The sequence below is a fragment of the Furipterus horrens genome, unplaced genomic scaffold (assembly GCF_987537825.1).
Source record: "Furipterus horrens unplaced genomic scaffold, mFurHor1.1.pri manual_scaffold_5, whole genome shotgun sequence".
In the NCBI taxonomy this organism is placed as follows: domain Eukaryota; kingdom Metazoa; phylum Chordata; class Mammalia; order Chiroptera; family Furipteridae; genus Furipterus; species Furipterus horrens.
In genome coordinates, this window is record NW_028327175.1 from 171,750,432 (window position 1) to 171,770,647 (window position 20,216).

The 20,216-nt window shown below is 37.2% G+C and overlaps 1 protein-coding gene and 1 pseudogene across 1 annotated transcript in view; one reads left to right on the forward strand and one right to left on the reverse strand.

Moving 5' to 3' along the window:
• The window catches only part of NRG3 (neuregulin 3), a 675,183-nt gene that overhangs the window by 407,939 nt on the left and 247,028 nt on the right, over positions 1-20,216 (forward strand). The gene's annotated exons all lie outside the window — the stretch shown is intronic.
• Positions 1,620-18,987, reverse strand: LOC150010382 (pumilio homolog 3 pseudogene; annotated as a pseudogene).

Sequence of the window (20,216 nt, forward strand, 5' to 3'; positions counted from 1 at the left end):
CATTTTGCCACTTCCTGGAGTCACCATGACATTGCCTGGTTTTGTCTTTCACCATTCTCTTCACTGTGTGTAAATGAAGATGAGTATCAATATATCTGAATGTCAAAACTTAAATACAAATGTCAAGCCCATTACACATGTGGTTGTTTTGAAGTCTGAATGCACTTGTACTGGTGATCATGGGCATGTCACCATTTTCTTGTCAAAGGCCACTCTGGGCCATTACAAAGCTAGAATTAAGGAAAATTTCCTTAATCTTATGCCATACAATCATATTAAAGCATATAGTTAAAGAAATACAGTTGAAAAATTCCTTTAAGAATACTTCCCATGAAAAAATATAGAAAGTTGCTCAAACAAGAGCAATTGTATTTAAACATCTTCTTATGTTTGCTGTTTACAGTTTGGTTGAAATTAGAGACTATAGTGTTGTGGCTTCTTTATTTGAGAGTAAGAGAACCTGAAATTATTCATTAAGAAAAGAAGTCTTTAGTTAATCTTATGTTGTTACTATCAGCAAATAGAATTATTTAAGGGTAAGAAATGACAAGATCTTGCTCAATGCTATATTACCAAAAAAGATTAAAATATCCATCACCCAGAAAGAGAAAGGTAAAAACAATATGTATTAAGACCCTAGTTTGGACCAGTAACTTTAGGTATGTTACTTTATTTAATCCTCACTAGAAGCATGCATGTGCACTTTCTACCTAAATGTATCAAATATTAATATTTCACCATGTTTTAAAAGAATTATTTAATAGATTCAAAAATTGCAATTACAGGCAAAGCTTTCTTCACTCCCTTATTATACCCCCTTATCCCTCTATCAGGAAAACCATGATGCTGTCCTCCATGGTCATCATTCTCATGTAGGATTTTAATAATAAAGGATGTTATTATGTATTAATATTTTAAAACTTTATTGCTACCTTTATCTACTATCAATATCCTATATATTGTTCATTTGTGTTCATTTGTAACAATCTCTTTTATTCCTTTGCTATTTTTTATTTTACCTCTAAATGATCATATTTTTTATAGTTTTATCATATATCTTAATATCAGGTAAAGCAAGTCCATTTATCAATTTATTATTGATGTCTGACCTCCCATATAAATTTTTGATAAATTTCACAAGTTTATGAAAATCTTATTGAAATTGCATTGTAATTATTGATTAATTTAAGAGACATTTATTGTCTTTACAAAATTCAATCCTCTTTCACATGAACATACTACATTGTATTATTTAGTTTTTCTTTCATGCATCTCTTTATTTATATATTTTTATCAATATATTTTCTTTATAATAAGCTTGCACCTTTTTTCAGTTTATTCCTAATTACCTTAGATACTTTCCAAAGTAGCTCCAACATTTTGCATTTCTACCAGCAATGTATGAGGGTTCAAATTTCTCTACATCTTCACCAACTCTTTTTATCATCCTTTTTTTTTTTTTAAGAACATTGTTAGACAGCATTTTATAAATAAATTCTTATGCAAAGAACACACATACAGAGCACACAAATTACCAGTAAGGTGGATCCCAGCCCTTTTCCACAATGGGAAAACAGATCAGAAGAGAAAAATAATTCCGTCTTGTTAACTGTTTCCATCTATACTGACAGTTTTTCAAGTAGCATTTCTATTCTTCTGCTGGTGTTCTTGTTTTTTTCCAATGTAGGAATCAAGCTTTTCAGTCCAGTTTTGACTTTGTTTGCAACTTCTTGATCAGAACTCTGGAGAAGGCTAGAAAGAAGAATGGCCCCTTGATTCACACTAGCCCAGGACTTCAGGTTCTTTATACCACCAACATGCTCTACAAGGGTTTTTGCAAAACAGTCTTCTCTTCAATTTTCTCTCATCTTTTTATCTTGCTCAATTAACCACTTCAGAACAAGCTGTCCTGCAGGATGTTCTGCAATGTGAAGCTCACCATCTTTGCCACCAGGATGCAGTTCTGCTGCTGCCAAGCTGGCGACGGCATTCATGGCAGGCTGAACGTCTCCAAGGGCAGCTCCCAAAATGTTAGACACCAACACACACGCAGACTTATCTAGCACCACTTCTTGAGCGTGACCCTGCAGGTAGCTTAACAAAGCTGGAGAGATGGATTCTAGGAGCTCTCTGCGTCAGATCTCTGGATCTTTCTTACTGTGTGCATTTCCAACTCCTTTCTGCAGAACTTCAACGATTTCTCGTACTGTATGTGCAAGATCTCTGGGGCTTAGTAGGTACAATAGGACCTTCCTTCCATATTTGTCATTTACTATGTTAGGCAAGAAACTAATAATTTCTGATATGATTATCTGCTTCACAAGCTTAGTATCATCAATACAATCAAAGCGCTGCCAATAAAACCAAATGAGAGTACTGGCCATTAGCCACCTTTTCAACATAAGTCTTCACTGTTTGCACAGTCACTTTCCTGTCCTTGGGCATGCCATGCCATAGGCAGTGCATGGCCACTCTGGCGCCATCATCTGTGTGTGCCAGGTAGACCACCACCTCACAGATGGCTTCGATCATTTCTGATCTTAGCTTTGGGGGTGCATAGGTAAAAAAGTCCAAGAATATTTTATGCACCAGTGAGTGTTTAATCACAGCTTCCTTTTAGACCATTGGAGTTAGAATCTGTTTTATTTCATCCATGATAAGCTCTAGTTTTTCTGGCTATAACTCTAATACTTTGTCCAGAGTTGGGTCATCTGCTGACTTGTAAAGGTGAAATGTGTTCCCACACAGCTCCTCTGTCAACATGTTCCTCTGCTCCAAAACGGCTTTGTCGTTGTATGCGTACCCCACGATGGCAGAGGCTTCCGTGTGCCAGAGCATCTTCCTCACGTGGCCTTTAAAACTTTTTATTATCTCCACAATCTGTGGTTTACTCCCACACATGAGAAAATTTTTAACAACATTTCTGGAATATTTAGCTTTACTTAATTTAACCAAATCATCTCGCAGTTCTTCAAAAGCCTGCTTTCTCTGTTTTTCATCACCATACTGAATGTAACACTGGACCACATGAGTTGAATCATGTACAAATGCAATAGCTTTAATTTTTCCTTGAGTCAACTTCTGCAAATCACTTATGAACTTTATTCTTTATTCTTTGTCACAGTCTTTTCTTCTTACAATCTCCCAAATCTGCTTTGCTCAAACAACAATGTCATAGTTGGTTCTATCACTGAGTTGTCTGCTTTGCTTCAGCTCTTCCTTCTTCTTTTTGAAATCATCCCATTTCAGTTTCTTGGCAGCTGACTCATCACTTTTACCATACGGCTGGAACCTTCTCTTCTTGTTGAATTTATTTGCCTGCTGGAATTTGTTCTTTGGTTTTTATCTCCTTGCTGCTTATCTTTGAACTGCTTCACACCTTTTTTTCCCTGGTTTTGTGGCGCTTTTCTGAAAGTTCTTAGATGTGATTTTAGGTGCACTGTCCTTAACAGCTTTTCTTGGGAATGTCTTTGAAGAACCAGAATCATTGTTTTTATAAAATCTTCCCTTTTCTGGAGATGTCTTTGTACCACTTCCTGTGACTTTTTTGTTTGTTTGTTCGGTTTGACTTCCATCACAATAACTTGCACACGTGTAGTTCAAGCAGAAGCAGCTCCAGGCTCAGTATCATCCTTTTTCATTTTAGCCATTGTAATATGCAAAAGGTGGTATCTCATTATGGTTTTGAATTTTCAAAAGGTCAAATGATTTTGAGCATTTTTTGTTTGTTTAGAAGCCATTTGTATATTTTATATAGGAAAATACCTATTCAAATTCTTTGTCTATTTGTTAGTTGAGTTGTTTGCCTTTTTAAAAAAGTATATTTTATTGATTATGTTGTTACAGTAGTCCCAATTTTTTTCCCTTGGATCCCCTCTGCCCAGTACCCACCTTCCCTCCAGCAATTTCACCCTTCTTTGTTCGTGTCCATGGGTCATGCATATAAGTTCTTTGGCTTCATCCTTTATTATATTATTCTTAATTTCCGCTTGTCTATTTTGTACCAACCAATTATGCTTCTTAATCCCTGCACCATTTCCCCATTTCTCTCCCTTCCCCCTCTCAGCACATAACTCTCCAAATGATCCCCATACCTATGATTCTGTTCCTATTCTGCTTTGCTTAGTTCGATTTTGTTTTTATTTTTTAGATTCAGTTGTTGATAGTTGTGAGTTTGTTGCCATTTTAGTTTTCATAGGTCTGATCTTCTTTTTCTTAAGTAAGTCCCTTTGACATTTCATATAATAATGGCTTGGTGATGATAAACTCCTTTAGCTTCGCCTTGTCTGGGAAGCACTTCATCTGCCCTTCCACTCCAAATGATAGCTTTGCTGGATAGAGTAATCGTGGTTGTAGGTTGCTTTTCATCACATTGAATACTACTTGCCAGTCCCTTCCTGCCTGCAAAGTGTCCTCTGAGAAATCAGCTGATAGTCCTATAGGCACCCCCCTATAGGCAACTCTCCACCTCTCTCTTGCTGCCCCCAGGACTCTGTCTTTATCTTTCACCTTTGGCATCTCAGTCATGAGGCAATCTGGTGTGGTCCCCTATGGGTCCAACTTGCCCAGGACCCTCCGTGCTTCCTGGACCTGTATGTCCATCTCCTTCACAAAATTTGGGAAGTTTTCCTCATTTTTTCCAATTCTTGCTTCCTCATTCTGCACTGGTTGACTGTTTTCTTCTTCCTTATGTTCTAAATCACTGATTTGAACCCCAGTTTCCTTCTCTTCACCATTGGTTTTGTATGGATTTTCCTTTGTTTCACTTAACGTAGCCTTCACTTCTTCTCTTATGCATTTGCCTACTCAAGCATATCTGTCAAGCCTGTGAGCATCTTTATCATGTTTTAAATTCTGCATCTGTTGTCTATCTCCTCATCTGTTAGGTTGTCTGTCTTCTCATCGCTTAGTTCTCCCACTGGAACCTTGATCCATTTCCCCTTTGGGGCCATACTTCTCTGTCTCCTCATTCTGACAGACTCCTGTGTTTGTTTGCCTCCGCATCCCAGGTAGAGCTGTCACTCCTGTTACATTGTAAGGGGCGGAGCCTTAGGGATTCATCAGTACAGGGCGACCTGTTTCACCACATTGTGGTGCTGTATGTGGGGGAGAGGTCCAAAAGGGAACAATGCCACCTGCCCAGCACTCTCCCCTTTTTCAGGCACCTCTCCCACTTCCGCATTGGACTGGCCCCCTCTAGCTGCTTTCCTGGCCATTGTTCCCAGAGTGGCTGGGTCTGTGGATGTTCTAGGACCATGGGGGCCCTTTAAACAAGTGGATTCTGCTGAGACCAGCAATTTCTGCCTCCACCCCAATCCCTACTGGTCTGCACAGTCAGAAGCAATGAGGCTTGATTTTCCCTGGTGCTGGGACCGTGGGCTTCGAAGTCTGGTGAGGAGCTGGGAATGCTCTCCAGGTGTCCCTCCTGACTTTTTAAAACATGTGACTGCACTCTCTGCTGGCCTGCTGCTGCCACCATGACACTGCACCCTCTCCGCCCTGGCTCTGCCCCTCGTACCTGTCTGGATGAGTATTTCTTCTTTATATCTTTATTTGCTGGACTTCCATGCAGTTTATTTTTCTGGAACTTCTGGTTGTTTCTAGTTTTGAGGTAGTTGTATGCCTTCTTAATTTTGGAGGGAGACGCAGCATGTCTGTCTACGCCTCCATCTTGGCTGGAAGTCACGTAGTTCTTTATATATATCTGTATACAATTGCCTTATTAAATATATGGTTTGCAAATATTTTCTCTAATTCTGTGTCTTTTCACATTATTGAAAGTTTATTTTGTGTAAATTAGTATAGCCACTGAAGCCCTATTTTGTTCAATGATTGCACAATATTTTTTCTATTCTTTTACTTTTCATCCATTTGGATATTTGAACTTTAAGTGTGCTTCTTATATATGCCATAGACTTGGATCTTTTCTTTTAGTCCATTATGCTTAAATCTGCAGTTTAATCAGAATGTTTAACCCATTTACATTTAATGTCATTACTAATTAGGCAGGGTTTACTTTGGCCTCTTTGCTCTTTGTTTTTGTGTATTCTGCGTCTTTCTTTGTTCCATCTTCTTCCATAACAACCTCATTTTTTTCAATGTTTTAAATTTATTGGTTTTAGAGAAAGAGAGGAAGGGGAGGGGAGAGAGGGAGAGATAGACAGACATTGAGTTGGGGTTCCAATTATTTATGCATTCGTGGTTGAGTCTTACATATACTCTCCCCAGGAATCAAACCTGAACCCTTGGTGTATGCAGGCAATGCTCCAACCAACTGAGATAAGCTGCCCGGGCACAACCTTATTTTGTATTAGGGAGATTTATTGAGTGTCATTTTATTTTCATTTTTTTACCTACAAGTCTTAAATTTTTATTTTATTGGCCTGAATATTACACTAAACATTTTAACTTAAACTAGTTCAGATTAATAAATTAATTTCAATAGCATATAAAAACATTGCTCATATATAGCTCCATTTCATCATCATCCTCTGTACTGTTGTTATTATACAGGTTACTTCTTTATGCATCATAATTTCACCAATAAAGTTTTATACTTACTGCCCTATGTAGTTGTCTCTTAAATCACATAGAAGAGTATGAGGTACAAAAATTATATTTTGTTTACTATTTACCTATGTAGTTATCTTTATTGTTGTTCCTAATCCCTTAATGTGGATTTGAGGTACTATGTAGTATTCTTTCATTTTAGCCTGAAGAACTCACTTTAGTATTTATCTCTTGTTGGGCATATCTGCTAGTGATAAATTCTCTCTCTCTCTCTCTCTCTCTCTCTCTCTCTCTCTCTCTCTGTGTGTGTGTGTGTGTGTGTGTGTCTGTCTGTCTCTCTCTCCCTCTCTCCCCCACTTCCCTATTCTTTCTCTATCTCTCTGGTGTTTAAAGATCTTAATTTCTCCCTCAGTTTCAAAGGATATTTTTGATAACTATAGAATTCTTGGTTGACTGTCTCTTTTTTCAACATTTAGAGTGTGTCATCTCACTGCATCCTGACCTCAATGGTTTCTGATAAGAAATTGCTGATAATTTTATTGAGGATGTCTTGTCTGTGATGACTCATTCTTTTTTGATGTTTTCAATAATATCTCTTTATCTTTTGACAGTTTAATAATGATATGTCTAATTTAGACTCTCTTTAAGTTTATCCTCTTTGAAGTTTATTGAGCTTCTTCAATGTGTAAATTAATATCTTTGAACAAGTTTGGGGATTTTTCAGTCATTATTTCTTCAAATATTATTTTTACTTTTTTTTTTCTCTCTTCTGCTTCTGGCACTTTCATTATGCATCCAACAGTATGATTTATGGTGTCCCACAGGTTTCTGAGGCTTTATTCATTTTTATTAATTATTTTTCTTTCTGTTTCTCAAACTATGTAATCTCAAATAAGTTATCTTCATATTCTGTTTTTCTCTATGCTCTCCAGTAAATTCATCATTTGTTTTGTTGTGCATTTCAATGACATTATCTATTTGAATCTTTTAAAATAATTTTCCATCATTATTTATAATCTATCTTGTGTGGCATTTCACTTAGTTATTTTGATATACATTCCTGTACTTCCTTGAACATATTTATAATTGCTGACTTTAACTATTTTCTTAAGTCCAACATTTGGGCTCCTTTGTGGAGATTTCTATTGACTGTTTTGTGTTTTTGTTTTTGTTTTTATTTAGTAGGTCATATTGTCTTGTGTGTATGTGTGTCTGTGTCTTGGAACAAGCCTTCAATGCTCCAGTAGTTTACAACACTGAGGTTGCCTTCTTGCTTTTTTGAAAAAACTCAATATTTACCAGAGATGAGCAATTAGGGCCTTTTCAGAGATACCCTTTACTTGTGCACAGCCTACACATGTGCATAGTATTCTAGATTGCCCAGAATGTGCTGGAGCTTTCCAAAGCCCACTAAAAATATTTATTCACATTTTCTTTTTTATTTTTTTAACCAGCTTCTTGGTTGCCCCAATTTGAATTTCTGCATCAGGCAACAGTAATCAACATGAAACAATTGCTGCAGGCTGATTTGACAAACTTTCTAGGCATTCGGCTTTCCTATTAAGCAAGCTCTGAGTCAGGTCATATAAAGACCAGTTCTTGGTGGGGATTGACTGTGAGAGGGGATGTGGATGGGGCAAGAGAGAGCAATTGCGAAAATTGGGATAATATAATAGAAAAAAAAATTTAAAGGACTAGTCCTAAGCATGAGGACAAGTCAAATAATGAACATTGTTTAATTTTGGACTTCAGGAGGTTTCCACCAATGCCAGTGGTTGGTGGGCTTCTGTTTTTCACAGCTTCCATTATTACTAGATTATTAACTTTTAAGGTTTCAACAGAGGAAGGGAGAGGAGGATGGGAATAGAGCTAGTTAAAATGGTACAAATCTTGCTGTTTAAAATTAATTCAGCCTTAACTAAATACTCCTTGGGACCTGGCTGCTGTGGCTCAGTGGATTGAACGTTGGCCTGTGAACCAAGTGTCGCTGGTTTGATTCCCAGTCAGAACATATGACTAGGTTGCATGTCAGGTCCCTAGTTGGGGGAATGAGTGAGAGGCAACCACACAGTGATGTTTTTCTCCCTCTCTTTCTCCTTTCCCCTCTCCCTAAAAATAAATAAATAAACAAACAAACAAATAAATAAATAATTTAAAAAAAAAAAACCTCCTTGGATTGTTGGAAGCTTTTGGTTAATTTCTAGGGTTTTAAAAAGTTTATCTTTATTATTTTACCATGGTCTCATGTATTTTAGGGAGGAGTAGAATATCAGAGGTTCTTACTTCGCAACTCTGGGAATACTTTGCTCTGATAGTTTTAAGGTTTCTAAAGTTTCAGTAAATCACATTTTGATGTAAATTTATCTTTCATCATCCTGTTAGATACTCAAAAGGCATTTAAAATTTGACTTGCATCTTCCTTAATTATGAAAAATTTTACCTATTATGTTTTCAAATATCACTTCTGTCATTTCTTTTATTTCCAACCTTCTAGAATTTCTTTTGCTGCATTTTTGAAACTTTAATCTTCATATTTCTTATATGGTATTTCAATTTACTAACCTTTCTTATACTGTGACTAGTTCATTTCATAATGATGACCTTTTATTCTCTGTATATTTAATTGATTCTTTCTGAAATCTACCTGTAAAATGAATGTTTTTATTTCTTTTTGTTTTTGTTTCACAATCTCTTGTTTTTAGAAAACTGAACTTAAAATATATTTTTCCTAAAATATTCTTCTATAACTCAAAAAATGTGTCATTCCATTGGAGTTAATTTTTCACCTGTGTGTTGGATGTGATGGTTTCAATTCTAGGACTAGATTTCATCATTAATTTTGGTATTTCAATTTGCTGGCTTATTTTTGATATTGTTTATTTCATTTTCACCTTAACTTGCTGTTCATGCTTGCTTCTTCTGCTTAAGGTTTTCTGTCCTGTAGTCTCTAAAACAACTGTTACAATGTGATTGAATATTTCTGTTCTGAGGTAGTATTAGGGGTATGGAAGTTATAGTCACCTAGCTGGGAGGCATTTTGTTTCAGTGTCTCATTTTAGGTCTTTTCCTGTAACCTTCCTAGGCTTACAGATACCCAGGAAGCAGAACTCTTGTAAATGTGCAGTGACAAACCCTCCTCACTCGATAATTCTCTACATTTCTCAGGTCCAGACATTAAAATAAGTTAGGTTTAAACATTACATCTTCTCAGATCTAAGTATTAGTCAGGATAGAGTTGGTTATATTGCAGTGATTAATGGTCATGCTACTTTTGTGGCATACACAGTTTTATTTCTCACTCATTTCTGCTGTGGTTCTGTGGCTGTGTTTCATCATCACCTTCATTTTGAGACCCAGACATATGGGATATTCTCTTTCTTGATCAATAGGACTAGAGAACTGGTCACTAGATCCTAATGCTTCTTCTATAGAGTCATATCACTTTCGCTCACATTTCTTTGGCTTGAACAAGTTGAGACTAAGCCTAACATTAAAAATATAATAAAGGTTCTTCCCCCAAGAGGGTTAATGAGTATTTCACACTGTGTTATTTACAGTCTTTTTCATTTATGTTTATAACTATGAATAGCTTAGCTCTTAGCTATTACTTTCCACCTTGGTTTCCTCAAGCTGCCTGGAGTGTGGTTTCAATGTGAACATCACTTTATATTTCTGTTCTGCGCATTTTTTTTTCTTGACTTTAACATAGCACCTTTTTGGTTTGCTATATCTCACTTTTGTGTCTCATTATGGTAGGTTTAGAGTATTAAAAGATGCTTCAAATAATAAGTTAAGTCTGTGATCTTACTCAGAATATTATCCATGATTTATTTTTTCATTTTCTTTCTTTTTCTTTCTCTGTCTCTCTGTCTTTGTGTGTGTGTGTGTGTGTGTGTAAAACTACAAATCCATAATTAAATCCCTCCTTTCTCCCACAAATTTTTCCTTGGGATCAGTGTTATTTTTAAAATACTGAATTAAAAACAAACAAAAAAGAATTAATACCACCTAAGTCTGGAATGACATGGAATCCCTATATTTTCCAAGGTGTTAGTGTTAACTGATCAGATGGAATTTCCATGTAACCAAAATGCATTCATTGGCCTGAATATATTCTCAATTAGTAAAGTATAATTTGTTGCTTATTCAGCTGAGCCATGCAATTTTTGGTTTAATGAAAATTTCATCTGCTCACATGTTTAGCCTGTTTACTCCCTAAAATCTAAAACTTTATGACTTAATACAATGCTTAATAAACAGAAGAAAGAATATCAGTTGTAGGCCCTGCCATATTCTTCAAAGCTGGACTTAGCTGCAGACCAAATGGCTCTTTGGTAGAACCAACGAAATTGCCCTCAAGTTAGGCTCCCAGCTGTCACAAAATGGGTCTGGGCTCAGATGGACATATTTGAAGAATAATGTCCTGTTTTACCAGAGTGGATGAGTGAAGCGCAGCTAGCACCATCATTCAAATGTGTCATTGGTGATGAACAAAAGGGAACTAATCTTTACTTCTTTGCTCACTTAAAGCTCACATTTGTCATACCACATAGACAAATTAATCTCTATGGCTGGCACTAAGAAAGAGTGAATAAAACTCATACACAAAAATGCAGGAAATAAAAATCCTGCAGTCATTAAAACAAAGATGTCTCTATGAGTCCTTTCTGGAGTAATTGGATCCCCAGTACCAGAGAACTTCAAACAAATGTTTGATAACAATTTGCTATCACAAAAGAGGGGTATTCGTGTGTGTGTGTGTGTGTGTGTGTGTGTGTGTGTGAAAACTAATCTCTTTATAAAAAGTCTTTTAAAGTTGTTTAAATTTTATTCATTTGGATTATAGTTTTTATTCAACACTTGCCTTTGCAATCTAACCTCTCCTAATTCTTTTCATACTTAAAACAATATATTAAAGTCTCCTTATTCTAAAAGAAGTTTCTTCTTTCCTTCAATTCTATTTCTCTCTAAAATATCATCTCTGTCTCTTCCTATGCCAAACAATTTGTGTTGGTTATGTGTTTTCTGAAAAGCAAGACGCATTACACTGTCCACTGAAGTCTGGTCAATGTCCCCGCAACTGTAACGAAATTTCTAAAACAGATGTGCAAATTGTCAGTCAGAGTTATGTGCACACATTCAGGTTCATATGAGGTCATGGATGAGGTACAACCTCCTGAAGTATCCGTTTTACTCAATAATAAGGCATTCAAAATATTTTTTTAACCCAAACACAAATTATGGAGTACAGTGCAAAATTTTTATTCACTTAATATTAAAATAAACCCCTCTAGTACTCCCAGATTACCAAAAACTCTCACTGGGAAGCCTGTTGGGACCACTGTGGAACAGCAACCTAACCATTTTGTGGGTGAGGACACAGGCTTTGTAGTGAGGTCCGAAAGTTCTGGAGAAGTCTGGGCCCCATGGACCCTCCAAACTAATTAAATGAAGCTTCCGTTCATGGCAAAGATTCACACTAACAAGGAACACTGAGAGAAAACTCAAGTAACTACAGTAGAAACAAAGAAAATGGTTGAAAAAGGAAAAAGAAGCAGACACCACATTAGTAGTAAATGTTGTGTCATATTTTTTGTTATTATTGAAACACTTAGCAAAAAATAGCCGAGAGGGTGCTCTACACCCATAATGCTAGAAAATCTACTCTGCCCCATCTGCTTTCCTTAGATGTACAGGGAAACTCCAAGAAAGAATAAAAGGAGGTACAGGGAGAAAAAGAGGAGAAAGAGATCATGGCCTATTTCCATACAAAGTTATTTTAAGTTATTATAAGGAAAGGAGAATTAAAGCAGGATGATTCAGACAATGAAGTTATGCCAGAAGGATGCTCCCAGGAAATTATAAGCTAATATATACAGATATATATTGAAATAGCTAAAAAAAAATTATCAAAGAACAATATGTTCCAGAATGAGGAAAACTGAAAGAAGGTGATTAGAAAAAATAAGGTCTAAAAGGAGAATATAAAGGAAACAATTACAAAAGAAAATAAATGTTTTCCTCAATCTTCATTTTTGTTCTGTTGCATTTAACACTGTTGATCTCCTGGAGCTCTCCTTCTCTGACTTCCAGTATAGGATAGTCCACCTACTTATCCTCCAGCTGTTTCCTCTTGCTCAGCTTCAGGGCTCTCTTCATTGTCAGAAGAGGACATTTCCCATGGCTCTCTCATGTATGTAAGCATCTCCTATACATGTAGCAACTTCCTTCAGTTCAGTCTACTCAGTGACTACAACACCTTCTAAAATGTAAATGTTACTGCATTCTAAATGTGCCACTCTGTTCATGACCTGGTCTGCACATAGCTAGCCACCAGCCTCACAGGTACCTTAGGCGGACCATGTCAAAAGCCATCTATTATACTTAATACTTAAGTCTACAAATCATCTAAAAATTCTACAACTTAGAAAATGGTGTTTCTTTTCTCTAATATTATCAGATTCAAAACTCCAAAAGCATCTATCACTACTCTCTCCTTCATCCGGTCATTTTATCAAAAGTCCTTATCTGCTCACTACTGCTTTCAAAGTATATCTCAGATTCGTTCCCTTTTTTCACCCTGCTCCACCACTGATCAAAATCCATCTCCATGTCCAAAATGGGCTCATGTGATAACTGATTTGCCTTCTCTGACTTCATTTGATCTCTGCTGCAAACCATGTTGTAGCCTGACCACACTTACTATATTAGGAGTGTTCTCCAAGAGGGGATTCCACTCATAGTGTTTCTGCCCTGGCTTTGTCTTCTTTGAAGACAACATATTCTCAACTTATTTTTGTTCTCAAAAGAATTAAAAGTTTTGAACAACACAAATCAGAAGAAATTGCAACATAATAACAATTAAAATAATTATGACTGCATTAAAATATCTTAGTCCTGGCCAGTTTCCTCCATTGGCTGGAATATAATCTCATACATCAAAAGTTTGCAGATTCAATTCTAGGTCACAGAACATACCTAGGTTGCGGGTTTGATCCCCAGTATGTGTGTGTATGGAGGCAACCGACAGATATTTCTCACATCTCTCTCACCCTCCCAGTCTCTTTCAAGTCAATAAACATATCCTTAAGTAAAAATCAAAAATAGTAATTTAAGAATATCTTAAAATATCCCTAAAATTGTTCAAAGTATTGCCCTCTACAAGTATGTCACTGTTACTGCCCTTTCAATGCAGCAATTTTCAACTGTGTGCTGAATTTTTAAAACATGCAACACCTAACTAGTTAGAAAAAGGCCACTGAAATTTTTTCCCTTAGCTTGTCAAATTTAAAAAAAAAAATGACAATACCCTACACAACAATGGCAATTGGATGTGAATGAATCAAAATTATACCTTTTTTTTTTTTGGTCAGATCAGTGAAAAATATATATATTTTTTGGTATGGCACAGAATTTTAGTAATTAGTTTATGTGTGCCATAATATGAAGAAGGGTGAAAATCTCTGCTCCTGTATATACATAAGACAATGTCTTTGAGTACTGGCTTGAAAAAATGATGCAACATCATTTTCTTCTTTCTCAAGGCACATTATACCCTGGTATCTGTAACATCACAACTCACTCAGCCCAGTGCTAACCAACTACACAGTAAGTTGTGGTGTCAGGTAAATGAAACAATCCTGCCAACAAAATACCCCCTGCATCAACACAGAAGAGAGCCACTATTACAATTTGATGAAGCATTCTGGATTTGCACATAAGGTAGCACACAATAGACTGTAAACTTCGGAGAGATTTTCACATCCATCTATATGGCAGTCAAAGAAATAACAATGAGTCCACTTATTTCCTGGAGAGGTAAGCAGAGGTACCATGTTGTTGTCAGCTGCATACTTGTGAGCAACTCCTCAGCTAATTTGTAGGTTGCAGTTCCAAGGATCAGAATACCAGAAGCCTTGTATTTTAAACTCCAAAGGTTCTTATGGGTCTGTTGTGTTTTCATGAGACACACTAGATGAGGGCATTGTACGATGACCTTCACCCTCAAAGATAATTGTATTATGTATTTTTTTTCTGAATTTCTACTTTATTCTTTTTTAAAAATTTACTTATCGTTTCTCTACACAGTTACCCCACTTTTTCCTCCATTGCTCCCATCCCAACCAGCCCACCCCTTCTCCCACAGTCAATCCCCAACTTGTTGTCCATTTTCATGAATCATTTATACTAGTTCCTTGACTAGACCCTTCCCCTACCTACCCCTTTCTTTCCCACCCCTCCAACCCCCCCTGGTAATTGTCTGCTCCTTGTTTACATGCCTATGGTTCAATTTTGCTCTTTTGTTTGTATTGTTCTTTAGTTTCCTGTATTAGGTGATATCATATGGTATTTGTTTTTGTTGTCTGGCTTATTTGATAAGCACAATTCTCTCTAGTTCCACCCAATGTCTTCACAAGTGATAGGAGTTCCTTCTTTCTTCTGCGGCATAGTATTCTATTGTGTAAATGTACCACAGCTTTTTGATCCACTCATTTACAGATGGCCACTTAGGCTGTTTCCAGCACTTGGCTATTGTAAATAGTGCTGCTACGAACATAGGGGTGCAAAGGTTTTTTTGAATTGATGTTTCAAGATTTTTCATGTATAATCCTAGCAATGGAATTGCTGGTAAAAAATGCAGTTCCATTTTTTGTTTTTTGAGGAAATTTGACACTGTTTCTATAGTGGCTGCACCAGTCTGCATTCCCACCAGCAGTGCACTAGGGTTTCCTTTTCTCCGTGTCTTGCCAGCACAGGTTGTTGTTGATTTGTTGATGATGGCAATTCTGACTGGTGTGAGGTGGTATCTCATTGTGGTTTTTATTTGCATCTCTCTGATGGCTGGTGATGTTGAGCATTCTTCCATATGCCTATGGACCCTCTGTATGTCCTCTTTGGAGAAGTGTTTGTTCAGATACTTTGCCCATTTTTTAATTGGGTTGTCTATCTTCTTGGTATTGAGTCTTATAAATCCTTTATATATTTTGGAAATCAATCCCTTGTCTGAAGTATCATTGACAAATATATTTTCCCATAAAGTTGGTTCCCTTTTCATCTTGCTGATGTTTTCTATTGCTGAGCAGAAACCTTTTAGATGAAAGTAGTCCCATTTGTTTATTTTTTCCTTTATTTCCCTTGCTTCAAGAGATATAGTAGTGAAAATATTGCTATGTGGGATATCTGAAATTTTTCTGCTCATGTTTTCCTCTAGGACTTTTATGGTATCATGGCTTACATTTAAGTCTGATCCATCTTTAATTTATACTGGTAAATGGTGTAAGTTGATGGTCTAGTTTCATTTTTTTGCACTTCCCTGTTCAGTTCTCCAAGCACCATTTGTTGAAGAGGCTATTCTCACTCCATTTTATGTTCCTTCCACCTTTGTCAAATAGTTGACCATATAGACCTGGGTTTATTTCTGGGCTCTCTATTCTGCTCAGTTGATCTATATGTCTGTTCTTATGCCAGTACCAGACTGTTTTGATTACCATGGCATTGTAGTATAGTTTGGTATCTGGTACTGTGATTCCTCCTGCTGTGTTCTTCTTCCTCAAGATTGCTGTGGCTATTTGGGGTATTTTTTGGTTCCATATAAATTTTTGAAGTATTTGCTGTAGGTCTGTGAAATATGTCATTGGTATTTTAATAGGGATTGCATTGAAACTACAAATTGCTTTGGGTTATGGACATTTTGATGAAGTTGATTCTTCCCATCCAAGAACATGGTATTTGCTTCCATTTATTTGTATCTTCCTTAATTTTTTTTCTTCGGCGTTATGTACAGGTCTTTTACATCCTTGGTTAAATTGATTCCTAGGTACTTTATTTTTCTCGTTGCTATAGTAAGTGGGATTTATTTTCTAGTTTCTATCTCTGATTTCTTATTGTTGGTGTAAAAACTGCCTTCAATTTCTGAATATTGACTTTGTATCCTGCTCTTTCACCAAATTCATTTATTATGTCAAGTAGTTTTTTGATAGAGTCTATAGGGTTTTTTATGTACACTGTCATGTCATCCACAAATAATGACAGTTTTACTTCCTCTTTTCCAATTTGAGTGCCTTTTATTTCTCTTCCTTGTCTGATTGCTGTGGCTAGAACTTCCAGGACTATGTGGAATAGGAGTAGAGAGAGTGGACATCCTTGTCTTGTTCCTGATCTTAGGGGGAATGCTTTCAGTTTTTGCCAATTGAGTATGATGTTGGCTTCACGTTTTTCATATATGGCCCTTATGATGTTGCGGTATGCTCCCTCTATTCCCATTTTCCTGAGTGTTTTCATTATAAATGGGCCTTTTACTTTATCAAATGTATTTTCATCATCTATTGATATAATCATGTGATTTTTGTCTTTCATTTTGTTTATGTTGTGTATTACATTTATTGATATGCAAATATTAAACTAACTTTGCATCCCTGGGATGAATTCCACTTGATCGTGGTGTATGATATTTTTAATGTGTTGCTGGATCCAGTTTGTCAATATTTTGTTGAGAATTTTAACCTCTATGTTCATCAGCGATATAGGCCTGTAGTTTTCTTTCTTTGTTGTGTCTTGACCTGGTTTGGGAATTAGAGTAATACTGGCTTCATAGAAAGAGTTTGGGAATCTTCGCTCTTCTCAGATTTTTTTGAATAGTCTGAGAAAGATAGGAGTTATTTCTTCCTAAATGTTTTGTAAAATTCACCTGTGAAGCCATCTACTCCTGGGCTTTTGTGTGCTGGGAGTTTTTTTATTACACTCGGGAACACAATTTTCTTGAGTTAGATTTGACGCATATTTTTTGACTGACTTCTGGCATTTGAATCCAAAAATGGCTCTAGTTTTTCTCTATCATGTCAACTTTTTAAGGTACAGGATAGCATCCCTTTATCCCCCAAATCATACAAAATGTACATACAAAAGAAAATGAAGAAAAAATTACCTGAATATACTGTTTATTTAGAGTTATTTTATTCATGTAAAGGTTATATGTTGTTACTGTAAGTCAAATTATGTACAAGTAGTAAAGTTCTGTTAACAAACATACATATTAATGTATTTTACCTTTTCAAATGACAAGCTAGGAAATGCCAAAATAAGATACTTGAAACAGTCTCCTTCAGTTGAAAAAGCTTTAACAAATTGCTTCATGAGACCCAGTTTTATGTTCAGAGGTGGGGATATAATGTTCTTTCTGTCAACAAGTGGCTCATGTAGAATGTTTGCATCACTAAGTTTTAGGTACAATCTTGGAGGCCAATTTGACTCCATCCAATGCTTCTCAGGAGCTCTGCTGTCCCACATACACAGAAAACAGGGATACTTGATATATCTGCATTGCTGACCAAGAAAGAAACAAACCATTTTAAGGTCAACACAGACGATCCAATTTTGTGTGTGATATTGCAACAGATCAATGACTCTCTTTATGTCTTCATATTCTTCATGAAAACAAACTGAATGGCTAATTGGGACTGCACCAAATAAATTGCCATTGTGGAGGAGGACACACTTCAAACTCTGCTTTGAGCTATCAATGAAGGGTCGCTATTCAGTTGCATTATAGATTGGAATTCCCAATTCCTCCATTAAACCATGTATGTTATGGCAATATGCAAAGCCACCGTCACTTTGAAAGTATTGGAGAAATTCACTTTCTCTTGATCTAGAGTAGGATACCTTTGCTCCTTTTTCAAGCAAGTTTTTCTCATGCAGTCTTGATGCTAGGAGTTCTGAAGCCTTTTTGGATAGTGTCAAATCTTGTGCCAAATCATTCAACTCACTCTGATCAAATCCCTTACAAACCGAGTCATCTTCAATTTCAAAATCTTCATCATTTCTGTCACTTAGTTCTTCACCATATTCCTGCTTTTTGAAAGACAGTAGTTCAATGAAAACTGGCATTGGGATTTCAGCTGAATGAGGCACTAGATGTATAGCTGATGGTAGACTAGGATACTCTATTTTACATTTACGTTTCTTGTTATATCCTGACATTTTCACTATAGAAAAGTAACAGTCACTTGAATGATCTCTAGGCTCTCGCCAAACCATAGGTATACCAAATGGCAATTTATCACATGTTCCCTTCTTCCACATCTGTAAACTCTTGACACACTGCTTTCACACCTTGTGAGGGGTCCAAGACTTATATTGATCACCAAGTTTTACTTTAAAATATGCAAAATACACTTGCCTGACAATTGTGCTGATGTTTGTCCTTTGACTGGGAATGGTGAAACTGACATAGATAGGACAAAACAAATCAGGGTTGTTTAGGCACTTATGATGAGAAATAGCAGAGGGAGATATGATCTGAAGGAAATGAAATAAAAACATAAATTCTGCTAACTCCTTGTATACAGACAAGAACTTGGACTACACTTCAGAATACAATTCATTATATAGAGTGACACACAATCTCTCACCACACTGTCTCATGTGTAACTGAATAGCCTAGACAGGTACAAACCTGTCTCTTGTCTCCAAGGTCATCCTCCACTTCTTCCCACTTGAGGGAGGTTTGCTCTCAGCCAATAGGAGAGCACTAGTGCTTCCCTCGATCCAGGCTCAATCCAGCCTAGAGGGGTTGCATTAAGATAAGCTGTAGAAGCAAACTGTTTTGTGCATACGAATACGTTTTTCCTTTTTCTTGTTCTCTTTTGTTTTTGTTTTTTTGTGGAGAGGGGAGGAGAGGCTAGGGGTGGGAGAGATTCTTGAGGAGTGCAGGTGCAGAAGTGCACTCACACAATCCCCAACCCTCTCCCTGGGTTGTGCAAGCATGCACATGGAAGTGCCCAAGTCCACCCTCCCAGGCGTAAAATCAACTCGCCAGCCGCCCTTGGCCTGCCCCAATAGGTGCAAAAACAACCCACTGGCCAGCGCGGCCAGGCACCACCAGCCCGCTCGGATGCCCCCGGCCTGCCCCAATAGTCCTGAAACCAAACCGCCAGTAGCCCCACCCAGGCGCCCCCAGCCCGCCACAACAGGAGCAAAACCAACTCACCTGCCAGTACACCCAGGTGCCCCTGACTTGCCCCAACAGGCACACAACAAACCCACCTGCTGGCATGCAGAGGCTTCCCCCTCTGCCAGAACAGGCGAGCAAACAGTGCACCTTGGACCCACCCTTCCCAGTGCATAACAGGTCAACCCGCTCCTGGCATGCACAAGGGAGTGCACTGACCCCTGGCTGAGGCCTAAGGAGGGTGAAGTGAACTAGAGGCACTTTGTAATAAGCTTTGGGTGCTGACTCTCCATAAAGAACTGGGAGAGCAGCAGACTAGGTTCCAGTATAGAATCATCCCCAGTGCAATGAGAGAAATCACTTAAGCAGACTGCTCCCCTCCAAGTGGCATCAGCTGGGGGCAGCAGCTTAACAACTGTATACAAGAAGGTCACATCACGAAGGCATAAAAATAAAAGCAGATTAATCTAAGAAGCAGAAACAAGATCAGTGCCCAAAATGGGTAGGCAGAATAACACCCCACCAAATAGAACAACACCCCACCAAAAGGAAAGGAGGAATTCCTGGAAGGAGGGATAGATGAAATAGAAGCAAGCAAATTATCAGACACAGAATTCAAAACAATAGTAATGAGGAAGCTCGATGAACTTGAAAAATTCAAAGAAAACTACAATGAACTCCAGAGAAGCTACAAGGAACTTACTGAGAACTACATCAGCATAAAAAAATAAAATAAAAAAAAAGAAACTATCAGTAA